Source organism: Danio rerio, chromosome 24, assembly GCF_052040795.2.
Source record: "Danio rerio strain M-AB ecotype USA chromosome 24, GRCz13ab, whole genome shotgun sequence".
In the NCBI taxonomy this organism is placed as follows: domain Eukaryota; kingdom Metazoa; phylum Chordata; class Actinopteri; order Cypriniformes; family Danionidae; genus Danio; species Danio rerio.
The window spans coordinates 9,076,384-9,092,174 of record NC_141044.1 but is presented as its reverse complement, the minus strand read 5'-3'; the positions used below and the strand labels follow the sequence as shown (position 1 = coordinate 9,092,174).

At 38.0% G+C, this 15,791-nt stretch overlaps 1 long non-coding RNA gene across 1 annotated transcript; it reads left to right on the top strand.

The window, feature by feature from the left end:
• Positions 1-6,436: 6,436 nt before the first annotated feature.
• On the top strand, positions 6,437-13,392 carry LOC147831001 (uncharacterized). Its single transcript, XR_015524765.1, has 3 exons — positions 6,437-9,226; positions 10,300-10,869; positions 11,652-13,392. It is a non-coding gene; the product is annotated as an uncharacterized LOC147831001 (long non-coding RNA).
• The last annotated feature ends 2,399 nt before the right edge of the window (positions 13,393-15,791 follow it).

The following is a 15,791-nucleotide window of genomic DNA, read 5'->3' as shown; positions in this document are numbered from 1 at the left end:
TTTAGGTGAGACATTTTCCAAGCGTTTTTCATTAAATCTCACAAAACTGGGGTGTGCACAGTGTGATACTAGACCAGACAGGTTGACTTTTACAACAGAAGGACACAGCAAAATCCTTTGAGTAAATTTTACTCAGTTTAGATAGTATTTGGTCCCTCTCTAAATTGAGTTAAAGTTACTCAAGTTACCGAGACTATGAAAGGATTAATTGGGTGATGATTGAGTACTGATGATGATTGAACACTTGCTGTTAATAAACAGAAAAACAGAAGAGAAACACAAAACTACGACTTCAGTCACAGCCTTAGATGAAATCAGCTGAATTATAATACACTGAATCTCTCAAAATCTCAGCAGAGCATCATTAAGCAACTCCACAAACAGCAGCTACTTGTTATCAACCTGTTTGCCCTTATGTAAAGAGAAACATCAGATAACTTTTAGAATCAAAATTCTTTTAAGAATCATGTAAATTCATCATTCATTATCACATTTGAGCATAAACAAAACAGATATCTCATAGTAGATTTTATTAACTGGCGACGCAGTAGCACGTTTGCCTCACAGCAAGAAGGTCGCTGGGTTGCTGGTTCGATCCTCGGCTCAGTTGGCTTTTCTGTGTGGAGTTTGCATGTTCTCCCTGCGTTCGCGTGGGTTTCCTCCGGGTGCTCCGGTTTCCCCTACAGTCCAAAGACATGCGGTACAGGTGAATTGGGTAGGCTAAATTGTCCGTAGTGTGTGTGTGTGGATATTTCCCAGAGATGGGTTGCGGTTGGAAGGGCAACCGCTGCGTAAAAACTTTGTGGATAAGTTGGCAGTTCATTCTGCTGTGGCGACCCCGGATTAATAAAGGGACTAAGCCAACAAGAAAATTAATGAATTAATGAATTAATAAAAAATAAAAAAACAGTTCTCAAAAATGCTGCTGTTTGTTCAGCAAGTCCATATAGGAAGTCTAAAACATGATGTAAAAGCATGTAATCATGGGCTTCATGACTGAAAGCTTTTAAGACATCTGAGAGAAAGAGAACACACTCTTCATAAGCCGACAGAATCAAGCGAAGAATATTCAGCTGTCAGAAGGGATCAAGGATAATCATAAGCAATTAATCGGCTGCTTTGAATAAGAGAGGCACCCTGACAGACCTCTAACTGTCTACTAGACAGCAAAAAGAGATACAATTAAACACGTAGATAAAATATCTGACAGCAAGAAACCAACAAAAAGAGAACAGAAATATAAAAGCATCTAGACTGTGAACAGGCATAGGACGTAATACCTGCTGTTGACAGCACCTCTCCTCACAGCCACTTTGTAACAGACAAACACAGGATTGAACTAATGCACACATAAGCTATTTTCCTTTTCAGAAGTTTCAGGCCACACAAAGGGTGTACTTATTTGCCAAATAGTAAATATTTGGATTTTTTTGTTTTGTTTTTTAAAAAGTGGATACATATAGTGGAATCCAGAATTATTAGCCCCCCAAATTATTAGCCCCCTGTTTATTTTTCCCCCGATTTCTGTTTAACAGAGAGAAGATTTTTTAACACATTTCTAAACATAATAGTTTTAATACCTCATTTCTAGGTTAATTAGGTTAAGGCAGGTTAGGGTAATTAGGCAAGTTATTGTGTAACAATAATTTGTTCTGTAGACTATCAAAAACATACAGCTTAAAGGGGCTAATAATATCGACCTTAAAATGGTTTAAAAATGTTAAAACAAATACGACTTTCTCTGAAAGAAAACATATTATCATGAAAATTTCTTTGCTCTGTTAAACATCATTTGGGTAATATTTTAAAAAGAAAAAAAATCAAAGGGTGGGGGTGCTAATAGTTCTGACATCAATTATAATTTTTTGTAAAAATAAAATCAAATAAATATAACACACAATATTTATTTTATTGTTTTTTTTCCAACATATTTTCAACATATGATGACAATGTATAATATTTTTGTACTTATTTTTAAATAACATTATTCAGCTTAAAGTACAATGTACAGGTTATTATGTTAACTAGGCAAGACAGGATAATTAGGCAACTTATTGGATAACAGTGGTTTGTTCTGACAAAAAAATAAATAAAAATCTTTGGCGGGCTAAAAAAATTACACTAAAAATAAAAAATAAAAAACTATTTTTGCATACAAATTAAATACACAGACTTTCCCCAAAAGAAGAATTTATTATAGGATATACTATGAAATTGTGCTTGTTCTGTTACACATCACTTAAGTAATAATTGAAAAAGAATGAAACATTCACCAGGCTTATGAGTTTGACTTCAACTATATACAGTATCTTTCTATTGCATCAGTCAGACATTGTGATTGTTCTTGACCATTACCCAGTAGAGAAAAAAAAAAACCTCACAAGCACATTTCTCTCATTGCATACTTTAATATTGCTGATACTTAGTGAAGATGATAGTTCCTGAAGGATGATAAAAATAAAAAAAACAGAACCTGGACTACAGGCCAAAAATGAAATATAAATTCAAATAATAAAAAAATGGATAAAAATAATATTAAAATATGAATCTTTAATAGTTCTTTAAACATATTTAGAACCGTATCATCCCAAAGAGCCTAATAATTATTTGTGGTTGAATTTAGGGTTACTTATTTCCAGCCTTTTTTTTTTCTGATCAGCGACTTACAAAGCACATCATGACGGTGTTCTGAAGCTAAACCATCAACTACACAGAGTCAACACTCTCTCAATAGGTAAATTAAACATTTCTTAAAATGCCTGTGCATTTAACTTTCAACATGTAACTTGTTTCCTGCCAATCATGTTCATTTTCTTCCTTTAGTTTAACAGTGATCAGGTGTTCAGTTGAGGATAACACTCTCACCTTCTCGACTGGATATGTAACAGACATATTTAGTTTATGGTCCATGACTTGACGTTTTCTTTCTAACACAAAAAGTACTGTAAATTTTCACTATTTTTGGCTTTCATAAACATAGTTGTTTTTACCTAAACAACAGGAAAAGACACAATGTAACATTTGTATTTCAGAGTCTGTGAAATGATTTAACCTCATCATCTGCTAACAGAAAATGCCATTTAGTTTTACCAATCTACACTCATAAAAATGGACGTAAAGGCATGAGGATTGTGAAGGCAAAAGGATAGTGAAGATTTAATAAAACTTAACTGCAGCTATTTATTTCTGTTTCTGTTTGTTTATGTTTTACTTTCTTTTAGCTGTTTTTTCCTTCACTTTCGTCAATTGCTAAGTTTTGTTCCTCGCCACTATTGCCATTGGTTTGCTTGGTTTGAGACTTGTAGAGCCGCACATTGATGGATTTGCTCCTTGTTTGGACTTTCAGCAGTGAAAATTAAACCACACTAAACTGAAATAAATTGAAACTAAAAACTAAACTATAACTCTGAAAACTGGGTGGACACAGTTTTAATTTCCATTTAGAACATCTATGTTAAGCTGCTTGGACACAATCTAAACTGTAAAAGCACTATAGCAATAAAGATGAATAGCATTTCTTATGTATATGTTAATTTTCATTGTCATTTATAAATCTATTCAGCTAATAATTGTTGTAAGAGCGCTTTTCAAAAAAAAAAAAAAAGTACATAACTTGCATGTGCTGTTGGTATTTACAAATAGTTTTTTTTATTTAAAATCTTAACAGAGCCTGCAAGATGTAAGACCAAACAAAATAAATAATTTCAAACTAATGCTAATTATTAATAAAACAAATATCTGCTATTGTTACGAGTTGAAGAACATGTTTCAAAGAACATGTTTATTCTCATAATTGAGTTGCATCAAGGAATTTAAATGGTTGCTAGGGTGCATTTTTTTTTGCAGAAGCATCTCCATAGAGAGAAAAGTATTGTTAACGAAAGTCACAGGAGCAGTCTTACTGGATATTGAATGATGTCACATTTGACTAATTCTACTCTTTATCTCTGTCACCCCTATATTCCTGCAGTAGGCTGTAGCCATCATGATCTGCTGCTAACTTCAAGCAGTGATGTTTACAAACAGTGAATGAGAGATAGAGCAGGCTCAAAGGCAGCAGCATGATAATCTTTGGAATCATATAGCACATCAAAGGGATTCTCACGAGTAGATGATCAGAGACATGCTGGGTTTGGACTCCCCTGCATACCCCATATGTGCTTTGGTTTCCATTAAATGTCTGAAAATTAAGAACCAAAATCAAACTGGAGTTGGACAATAGCCCTGACTATGAAAGGAATATTGCACACTTAATGCAAATGTGCAATTAATTTATTTATTCTGTGAAATTTTTTTTTATTAACCCTCTACTGTACGCGCTATGATATATCTCTAAAGATATATTTGACTGTTTTTCTTTTCTTAAAATGGCTTAACTTGAAGTGCTGTCAACAAAAAATTTGGAAAAATTTCTTTTTTTTTTAAGGTAGGCTACTTTATGATATGTTGTGATATGTTCCCATATGATAACAACATTCAATAGTGAATCTAATTTAGAAATTTCTAATGTAAAACTTTCCTTATTGTTAATTATTTTGCTGTTTGAAATTATTTATTTGGTGTTGCAGTATCATAAGCTTTAACACAAAATTATAAATGACACCCTATACATACTTTCCAACAACTCAGACTCCAACAGCTTTTATTTACTGTATACTAGGGATGCACCGATACCAGTATCGGGTATCGGGTCGATACTTGGTTAAAATACTCGTACTCGTATCGGACATGAAAGGCCGATACCAGGCACCGATACCACTCAACAGTAATTCACTACATGGATGTGATTTGTTGTCCTACCTGACTTCAATGTCTTGATGTATTAATTAGCCTGATGTATTATATATTAATAGCTTAGTCCCTATAATCAAATCGGTGTATAAAATACATTACCGAATCTTTGGGGCTACTGAAGATTAAACAAAATATGAAATATGATCCTTGCATAATGATCACAGCTAAACAACCTAGCACTCATTTTATATATAAAGAAATTTTAAGTAATGGAACATAATCCATTCTTTTTTGCTGAATATTTTTAAAAACAAACATAATGTTGTATTATCGTGTATACAACATACAGTAAATATAAACGTTTTCTCCAGTAAATACTATCACAAATAAATAACAAGTCAGTATATGCAGATGCATCAGAATAATGCTACTAGCTAACAATGTTTATAAATTATACTATACTATACTACATTTGTCTTCTCTGCCTCAGTACTTGAACTGTCTCCATCACTGCTCTTATCACATGTCCAATCTACATTCTCATGGTCACTAAAACCCATCTCATCCTCACTTTCATCTACAGGAAGAGCCAGTTCTGTCCGTTTCTTCTTTCACTTATCATAGAACACGGTGGTGCTCTTTAATACACTGTAGTTCCCTGTAGTTATATCTATTCAAAAGTTGTATTGCAATTAAAACTAGATTTTATCCATGATGCAAATGCCATATGAGTCTGACTAATCAACATTATATTACTAGCATTCATGTTGTTATTGTTACAGCTTAAAAGTTCACAGCTGAACTTGCTAGCTAGCTAGGTAAGTTAACCCATTGCAATATTGCACATTCCACTATTGCAGTGTTGCCATTGGCAACACGTACTTGATCGATTTACAAAAAAACTAATTTGAGAAAAAAAAAAGTTGTGAATATGTCATCATAACTTACTGGAGGTGATGTTTCAGATTTTTGTGGACCTGACATAATTTGATCCTTTGTTTTTATTGACATTTACATTTGCATTCAGTAACTACTCACGATAAATGCCAGTCTGTCAAAAATCGCGCTACAGGAAAACACTACATGTCATGTGACTTAAGCAAAGCACACCATTGGCTAAACTAAGGTTTTCTCTTTCCAAAAAAAAAAATAAAATAAATAAATAAATAAATCTGTGTTGGTCTTAAAGAAACAGTGGCAGGGAAATGAATATAAATGTCATGTTGCCATATGGCAACACCATGCAGTAAAAAAAATAAAAATAAATAAAAATAAATAAATAAAAGCATGTGGCAGCCCAGAAAGATTTTAGCACAACCTGTCAATAATAGATGAAGCATCTTCTTTTAAAAATGTAAATCATTTTACCATGAGTAGAAATATATATTCATTCATTCATTTTCATTTCAGCTTATTCCCTTTATTAATCTGGGGTCGCCACAGCGGAATGAACCGCCAAATTATCCAGCATATGTCTTACGGAGCGAATGCCCTTCCTTGTTATTCCATACATATTTATTACGTGTAGATCCTCCTTGTGTTCCATGGTCTTTGCTGAAGTAATAATAATACTTAATACTCATGCATTTCTTCTATGGTTTTATGATGTTTAAACCTTAGTATGGGTGGCACAGTGGCTCAGGAAGTAGCACTGTCGCCTCACAGCAAGAACGTTGCTGGTTCGAATTTGCATTTCTGTTTTGAGTTTGCATGTTCTCCCATGTTTGCTGTAGTACATGAGTATGTGTGTAAGTGTGTATGGGTGGTTCCCAGTAATAGCTTGTGGCTGGAAGAGTAAAACATATGCTTTGTAATACATGCTGGAATAGTTGGCGGTTCATTCCACTGTGGTGACCTCTGAAATAGAGACTAACCCAAATTAATGAATGAATTAGACCTTAATTAAATTAAATTACACATTAAATCGATTATAAATAAACAAATTTTATAAAACATCATCATCATCATCCATGATGATGTTGTATTAAATGTGTACGATGAAGCCTACTGACAGTCACAACATCAACCCCCCACTCTCTGTCATCTGTCTGTCTAAAGCATTAGCAGGAGAGAGCGCAGGTGGTGTGTGCTATGACAGTCTGAGTAATGACCTCTTACTGTCTCCATTGTTCCTTTATATCAGCCATTACGTCTCCTGCTCCTCATACTCTCCACCTGCAGTCTGGTGCTCACAAACTCATGAGAGCATGCATCAACTCTTTTTTGTTCTTTGTGTCTCAACCTCTCTTTTTTTTCAATCAGGTCAGCAGCTAAAGTACTATATGTGCTAGAAAGCCCTTTGAAAATGCACACATGCCTCTTTGACCCGGTGAAGTGTGGAGTTTAAAATCTTTTTACAAGTTTCTAAGAGAAAGTGCATGGCCTATACTTAGCATGTATGTTGAAAGGTTTTGATGTTTTATTAAAACATTTCTCAAATAAATTATTGATTTCCAACATTACTAGTCACTTGCCTTTTTCACTAGCCACACTTTTGTTGTTTGTAAAATTATTTTATATGCATAAATTTGACTTTGGCATGCTAAAATTAATTGATTTAGACCTTCTTATTTATTTCACTTATTATTTTTTTTACGTGCTTAATGTGCATGAGCAAATAGGTTATGGTTTTATAGTGTCGCATTGCAATTAGTTTTTATTTCACATGACTTTTCGGGGCTCAAAACACTAAGGATTGACCTAATCTCTGACCACATCAAAATAAATATTTCTTAGACACAAATTTTAAATAATATGTAAAAACGAGCTAAACATTGCTGTATACATGCACTTTTTATTTAACAAAACCTTTCTAAAAAAATTTACATTTAAAAAATGCACAGGAATCTCTTAGATCACAAGTTAACTATACATCAATGGAGAGTTAACCTCCTATTAATGCAATGTTATTGTAAAATGAATAATAAATTAAATGTAAAATTAAACAGGTGGAAAACATTTGTGATAATGAAGGATGATCAGGTGCACACAGATAACGTTAGGCCCATGATCTGTTCTGTTCAAAGAATGGTTAAAGTGAAACAGGCAACCGCTGCTGCTTACAAAAAGACATGTTTTAAAAACATCCAGAGCTGTTGGAGGCAGCAGGACTGGGTACACGAGCATCACTTTTGTCTTGTCTATTTCAAACCGATTGCAGCAGTTGCATTTCCAGGCATGGTTGCTTTGTGCCAGGAAACGGGAGCGTGCATGCTTTTACTGTCGCGCACATCCAGCCTGATCTCTTGAGAAAACGTAAGTATTTTATGTTTTATTAGTTTAGTGGGTAATTCATACGAATTCGTACGAGTTGAGTCGTACGAAAATTTTACAAATTTTACAATTTTACAAAATCATAGGGTTTTAAAAAGGAGGCGTGGCACCCAACCTCGTCTCTAAACTCAACCGTCATTGGGTGATGAGCAAATCATACTAAATTGTACGAAGTAGATTGTACGAGTTCATACGAATTAGCCACTAAATCAAAAAGTTACGAATTGCCGTGAGACATCACATCATCTGTGCTCGCAAGTGATTATCCTCTCATTCGGTATTCGCCTGCTTTGTTTTGCTCGCGCAAATGCTAGATTTGTCAGTCATGCTGCTTCTCGTTTGTAAGATGACATTTGCACGCAAATTAGGCCATCTCTATTGTCGAAACCTGCATTTAAGAAAACTACAATTTAAAAATAGTCATCAACCAGCCAAAGTGGCTAGTGGTAGAGGAAATCTACTCGCATTTGTGGGTGTTAATGTGAAGCCCTGCTAATATTATATCTTTAATGAATACACAGCAACCAATGATAAACAAAATAATAGCATTCTAGTTCGTACTGTTAACAACAAATTATAATTACTAATTAATGTAAGCAATGGGATCTAACTGAATGCTTTAATCCACTGTTAGTCTTTTTTATTACTCCTGAAGTAATTTCATATAATTATTTTTTAAAGCTATACAGTTTAAAAATTATGTCAATAATGCAAAATATTGCAAAATATGTGAAGTGAATATCATGGTAACCCACTAGCATTGGAGAATCCTTCACTACTTACAACAGTATTTCAAAGTGAAAGCATAACTCCATAAGGATTTTTGTAACATTTTAATTCATTCTGATGATTTGGTAAACCTGAGCTGTATTACTGGTGGGTTACCATGACCTTCACTTTAAAATGCTGCTCATATCAGCAAATAATTTGTTTGGAATGATGTAATAACACAAGAGCCATCCATAATCCTGCACCAGGCCGTATCCTGAGCAAATGCTGTGGCGGTCACGGAGGAGTGAAGAGCATGGGACCGACGCCTGAAAGACCCCAGTGACAGACGAGTCTTCGCATTGATCCCGTGGGCCATCCTAAACACCCGCTGGTGACCTACTCACACCTGCAGCTTCTCCACGATGGACGTCCATAGACTGTAGCTCTGCACAAGAAGTTTGTCCAGAGGAGAACTGGTTGTACCCAACTGCGCCTGGTTTCTCTCAAGGTTTGTTTTCCCTTCACTTTCGTTAATTAGTGTTTTGTTCCTCGCCCATGGCTTGCTTGGTTTTCTGACTTGTGGAGCTTTGCATCGATGGATTTGCTGTTCAGTGTTCGGACTTTCAGCTGTGAAATTTCAACCACACTGAACTGACCTAAACTGAACTTCAATTCTGAAAACTGGACTGACACAGTTTCAATTTACAAGAACTTCTACAGTATCTTAAGCTGCTTTGACACATCTACATTCTAAAAGCGTCATAGAAATAAACATGACTTCAATTCTTTTTACAGTAATAGTGAAAGAAAATCCAAATTAACTCTTCTCTTTATTCAAAATGGCTTGAAAAGATCTTTTAAAAATTGCATACATACAAGTGCGTCGGTAGGAGATTTTAATCTAAAATTCCCTAAACCCAGCATTGTCTCAAGACATTTCTGTGAACATAAGTAATTACTGAACCTTCAAATCAATGCCAGACTAGTGTATGGCACTGTAATTGAGCCACAAAGATATGCTAAAAAAAGAAGAGAATGCTTGGACCATGCACATAAATCTATAAAAAACATTTAAGTTCTTTACTCAGGACAAAGACAAGTGATTTCGGCATGTGAAAGTTCTCTCTCCATTAATTTTCCACAACTGACATTGATGAAATTGTCAAAATTGTCTGCTGTCTGAGACATGGGGTGATGACATCATCATTTTAACAAAGTATAAATGGATACTCACAAATTGCAAGGGTGTCTTTCAGACTTACCCACTCTGAACCAGATTAAAAAAAAAAAAAGTTTTTGCCAAAATTACGGCTCCCTTAGATGAAATGCAATATAAATGTGTAGTGATAATAATTCATCATGAAGTTCAGAAGAAGGCTAGAAATTTCACCAGAGGAATGGTATGGTCCAAAAAACTCCTGAAAAAAAAAAGTTTCTTTCCTTGGGAAGACTCTTGACTCTTGAGGTTTACATGAATAGCACAAACCGGACATGTGACATTTCTCTGACTGCACATCAGATATGACACATCGGGTTCAGAGGAAGTTGTTTCACTGATGGATTCTGTTGTTTTGTCCTTAGCTCTGAACCATGGAAGGAATGCTTGAAAATGGAACGCCAGCCTAAAGACACTGTTCAATTGCTATGAACGGCTGCATAACAACAGGTTAGTCTTTATTCCATGGTATGAGATATTGGCTACTGATTGGTGGTGGAATGTGTGTGAATGGGAGGCAAGAAAAGAAACATTAATCAAGTTTAACTGTCACAAAGGTCAAAGAAAACTTAAAGCGACATGTTTGGGGCCATTGTAACTATGAACCAAAGTAGAGGTTTGCAATCAACCGCAAGACCTGAGTAGGTTTTTTTTTTTTTTTTGCTACATAGGATTAATTTTCCATATAACACTTGCTAGCAGTGAGAACTCCAATGCAATTTGAATAAGAGCAGGCAGTCAAACATAGGCTATCCAGTTCCTGACATCCTTCAGAAATTTCTGCGCTTTAATATGGTTTTATACATTAGACATGCGTTATGGAGGCTTTTGGTTCCTCCATATTGACCACAGGTGCAGCTTGCACTTAGGATGGACCATGACTTTCTGCTTCATGCACACAGTATGTTCTTCATAGCCCTCAGACAGAACACACTGCAAAAAATGTTTTTCTAACTTAGGTTTTTTTGTCTTGTTTCTAGTCCAAATATCTAAAAATGAAGTTTCATAAACTAATTTCGAGAGGAGCACGTGATATGATTGACTGCAGCCGGCCACTCATCTAAGCTCATTAGCTAGCCAATCGGAACGATCCAAACCCACTATAAATAACCTAGCTAAAATGTACACCCCTATCTTCGTTTTCCGAAGAAACCCCCCATCCACCCCTTCTCCTCCTTTCCTCTTTTGCCGAGGGGAGCTCTCGAGAACACCTGACCTCGTACTCCCCTCACATGCTTTATGGACCTGGCGGGAACCCTGGGCTCAACTATCTCCGAGCTCAGGGTTCTCTCCCGGGACAGCATGCCAAACCTGCTAACTTGCTAACAAGTTGTCAAACAGTATCTAAGTGTGAACTCTTGAAACTCTTAAATCAAGAAGAATTTTTTAGACATGCAAAACATACTGTCTTGTTTTAAGATATAATATGCCAAAATTAGGTGAGTTTTCCCTTAAAACAAGCTAAATAATCTGCCAATGGGGTAAGCAAAATAATCTTATGTCAAAAGGAAAAACAAGATTAATTTGCTTACCCCATTGGCAGATTATTTTGCTTGTTTAAAGGAAAAACTCCCTTAATATTGGGATATTATTTCTGAAAACAAGACAATATATTTTGCTTGTCTAGAAAATGTTTCTTGATATAAGAATTTTTAGATATTTGGACTAGAAACAAGACAAAAAAATCTAAGTAAGAAAAGCATTTTTTGCAGTGCAGGCAGGTTGTTGATGAGTTATAGAGCAGAATAATGACAGTACAATGTGTGGATGCACTCTTCTTGAAGGACATTCAACTTTTAAATTACAGGTGTTGTAATTATTTTATTACTGTAGACTTGGTATGTACCAGGAGAGCATTCAACTACTTGAATGTACCATGCAGGGCCATGCTATCTTTTTGCGAGCATAGCTGGCTGAGAGTTTTATTCTTAGCTAAACATTGTCCCAATAGGGTTGGCCCTGCATGGGCAGACCTCAGCTAGCCCCCGGAAAGCCACCTAACTTGCCCTGGTAAGGCAGACGCCACTTTGAAGGTTAAAGAGATTTGAAATGGTCCCTCATCCACCACCACTGTGCAGTATCCACCTGGATGATGCGACAGCAGCCATATTGTGCCAGACCGTACACAACACACCAGCTGATTGGTGGAGGGGAGACAGAGTGATGCAGCCATGACATTGGGCATGGGACAGAGGTCAGTGGCCAATTTTGGCCAGGATTCCGGGGTTTAACCCCTACTCTTTTCGAAGGACATCCAGAGATTTGAATTGACCACAGAAAGTCAGGCCCACTGAGCAGGATAAAGTCCCCTATACTATACTGGGGCATTACCAGGTCCATGCAATGGAGGTGACCCTGAAGCCTGGAGTTGTGGAGGACCTGAAGCATGGAGCATGGAGCTGCTTAGGGCCTGGAGTGTGGAGCTGCAGAAGACCTAAAGAGTGGAGCTGAGGAGGACCTGAAGCATGGAGCAGCGGAGGGCCTGGAACATGGAGCTTTAATTCAGTAGGCATTGACTGTTCAGATAACCCCAGTTGATCGGAAGGCTTAGGTTCAGGAGGAACTGGTAGTTTGTATAACCCCAGTGGGTCAGCAGACTTTGGTTCAGGAGGCATTGGCAGTTCGTAAAACCCCAGTGGGTCAAGAGGCTTTGGTTCAGGAGTCACTGGCAGTTTGTATTACCCCCAGTGGGTCAGGGGGTTTTGGTTCCTGAAGCACTGAGAAGTCACATGGCTCTGGCGCTACTGGGAAGTCACACAGCTCTGGTAGCCATTTGTGGGACTCAGGTGGCAGCTCTGGCCATTAGTTGGACTCAGGTGGCAGCTCTGGCTATTTGTGTGACTTAGGTGGTGGCTCTAGCCATTTGCTTCTCAAGAAGATTTGGTATTTGTCATTCGGGGAGTTCAGAGGGATCTGGGACCCTCCATTTGAGAGGTTCAGATGGATCTGGCATCCCACCATTTGGAGGATTCAGGAGGATCTGATGCCCACCATTCAGGGGATTCAGGAGTATCTGGCACTTGCCATTGGGGGGATTTGGGTGGCCGATCGAGAAGCTAAGGCAGCAGCGGCCGATCAGGAATCTCAAGCAATGTCAGCCGATCAGGAAGCTCAGGCAATGGCGGCCGATCAAGAAGCTGGTGGTGGTGGTGGCGATGAAGACTCTGGCAGGGACGAAGGCTCAGGTAGTGATGAGGTGCTAGTGGCCCTTTGGCGTGTCCTAATGAGCCAGATTGCTAGGTCCATTTTCAATAAAGCCACTCCAAAAAAAAAAAGAAAAAAAAAATGCTGCTGGATCCCAATTTGTCTTGTTCTGTAGTGGTGTGATGTGTAGTGCAGAGGAGAGAAACAAAGTGAAGATCCAAATGAAGCATTTAACACATTTAATGAAAAACTATGACAAAACTAAACTAAATCAAGGCAGAACAAACCAGAAAACACACAGGCATTGTGGGAGCAAAAAAAAAAAAAAAAAAAACAGCTGACAACGAGAGGGAAACACAAACTGGTATAACTAGTCCTAGTAAAAAAATGGGAATGAACTGCAGCTGTATATGTGTGTGTGTGAGTGAGTTTACGAATGATGGTCAGCTAGAGCGGGTGTTGACTATCGCACAGCAACATGGTAGTTGTAGTTCTTGTGCTGTGTGTGTAGTTCACCAACGATCTGCAGTGCATAGATTGCTGGTGATTGTTACAGTACAGTTATATTAGTTTAAGTGGTTTATTGTAGATAATAAAGCCTTACTTGTGGTACACTTGAAGTTGTTCAAGTTGTTTGCTCACAACTGGAGTCATTAATCATGCCGAAATTTGCATTATGCTCTGTGTAGTATTGTCATAAATGTCAAGTAAGAGCATACAGCTAAATATTATTTATAACTAATTAGGGTTAAATATGTATGTAACATATCTGCAAAGATGAGTGGACCAAATTGCCTCCACAGTGCTGTAACAGACAAGATATGAAAACACTTGATTGCAGTTGTTTCTGCTAAGGGTGGCCAAACCAGTTATTAGATTTAGGGCAAACATTTTTTAACACAAGGCTGAAACATGATAAACTGAAATGTGAAAGTGTGACAAACCTGAAAAAAGAAGGAATTAAGGGACAAGCACCTTTTTACACCACATAATTTGAAAAGTCTTTACAGTGTAGAATGACACTCAAAACTACATTTCCAACAACACTATACTGAGATTCCTTAATGACAGATGGTTTTGAGTCATCCCTCTTGCAGAATAGTGGCCAGGTTAATGCTGGTGGAGGCAGGGCCGGCGCGTCCATAGAGGCGACCTAGGTGGCCACCTAGAGCGGCAGTATAGAGAGGGCAGCGTCCGCAACACCCCCCTTACCACCCGCATCCTCAGTTATGTCCACGACACCTCCCTCACCACCCGCGTCCTCAGTTATATCTGCTCATAGGGCAGCAGAATAGAGGTCCGCGACACCCGCGCGTCCTCAGTTATTTCCGCGCATAGGGCGGCAGAATAGAGAGAGTAGCGTCGGCGACACCTCCCTCCCTCCCTCAGCACCCGCGTGTCCTCAGTTATATCCGAGTATAGGGCAGCAGAATAGAGGTCCGCGACACCTCACTTCATTTTCATAACCGGTCACTTTCGTTTTCACATTGGGGTTGAGGGCGGCGTGATCGTCCTCTGCCTAGAGCGGCAGTTCAGCTTGCTCCGGCCCTGAGTGGAGGTAAATGTTTCCTGACTTGCTCCTTCAAAACACCTCAAAGTGGCTCAATAATGTTTAGTCTGGTGACTGTGCAGGCCATGGAAGATGTTAAACTTCACTTTCAGTCTTGCTCTGTGTATCAGTGCATCTTCATTCTGATACACAACACAGCCTTCGGGATACAATGTTTGAACTATTGGGTGCACATGGTCCTGCAGAATGGTTTGGCAATGATATGCTTACATAGCACAAGTATTGGGCAAAGGGAATGTCATGATATTACAGCCCATATAATCACTGATCCACCACCATGCTTCACTCTGGGCATGCAACAATCTGGGTTGTAAGCTTCATTGTGACTTCTCCACACCGTGACTCTTCTGGATGTGGGAAAAACAGAGAAGGCAGACTTATTAGTGAACAATACATACTTTCATTGTCCACAGCCCAAGATTTATGCTGCTGGCACCCTTGAAACCAAATTGTTTGGAATTGGCACAAGTGACCAAAGATTTGGCTTTATTAGCCGGCCCATGTATATTGACCCTGTGGAGCTCAGAAGGAACAGTTTTGGTGGAAACAGGAGAGTTGAGTTGTGCAATTTATTCTGCAGTGAGTTGGGCAGCTGTGGTTGTATGCTTGTTTAGATACAATCTGGTTTAGCACCTGGAAGAGGCAGCTTCCTTTTGCATCCACAGTGACTTCTGTTGGATGTGGTTTGTCCTTCTTGGTGGTATGCTGACATTACCCTGGATAACTTGGCTCCAGTTGGCTTTGTGATTTATCACAAAGACTTGCGGTGTTGGTCACATTTGTGCCAGCAAGACATTAACCAACAATTTGTCCTCTTTTGAACTTTGATATATCACCGAAAATGTTTTGTGCATTGCAATATTTATACGCAGGTGAATGCTTCAGACGAAAAGTTTTGCAGTTCGCTACGTTGCAAAGTTCAAGCTTGATGAACTCTGACCTGTGAAAGACTGAGCATAAGACTAACTCCTGCAAAGACATCAGTGACAGACATGTCTCAGCATTGATCCCATTGGTGAGTCTGTACACCCGCCAGATACTTGGAGCTGCACCTCTTCCACCATGACAGATGCTCATTGTTCTCAAGCCTCTGATGTTCAGAGTGCAGCTCTGCATAAGACATTTGGCTAGAGGAGACCATGC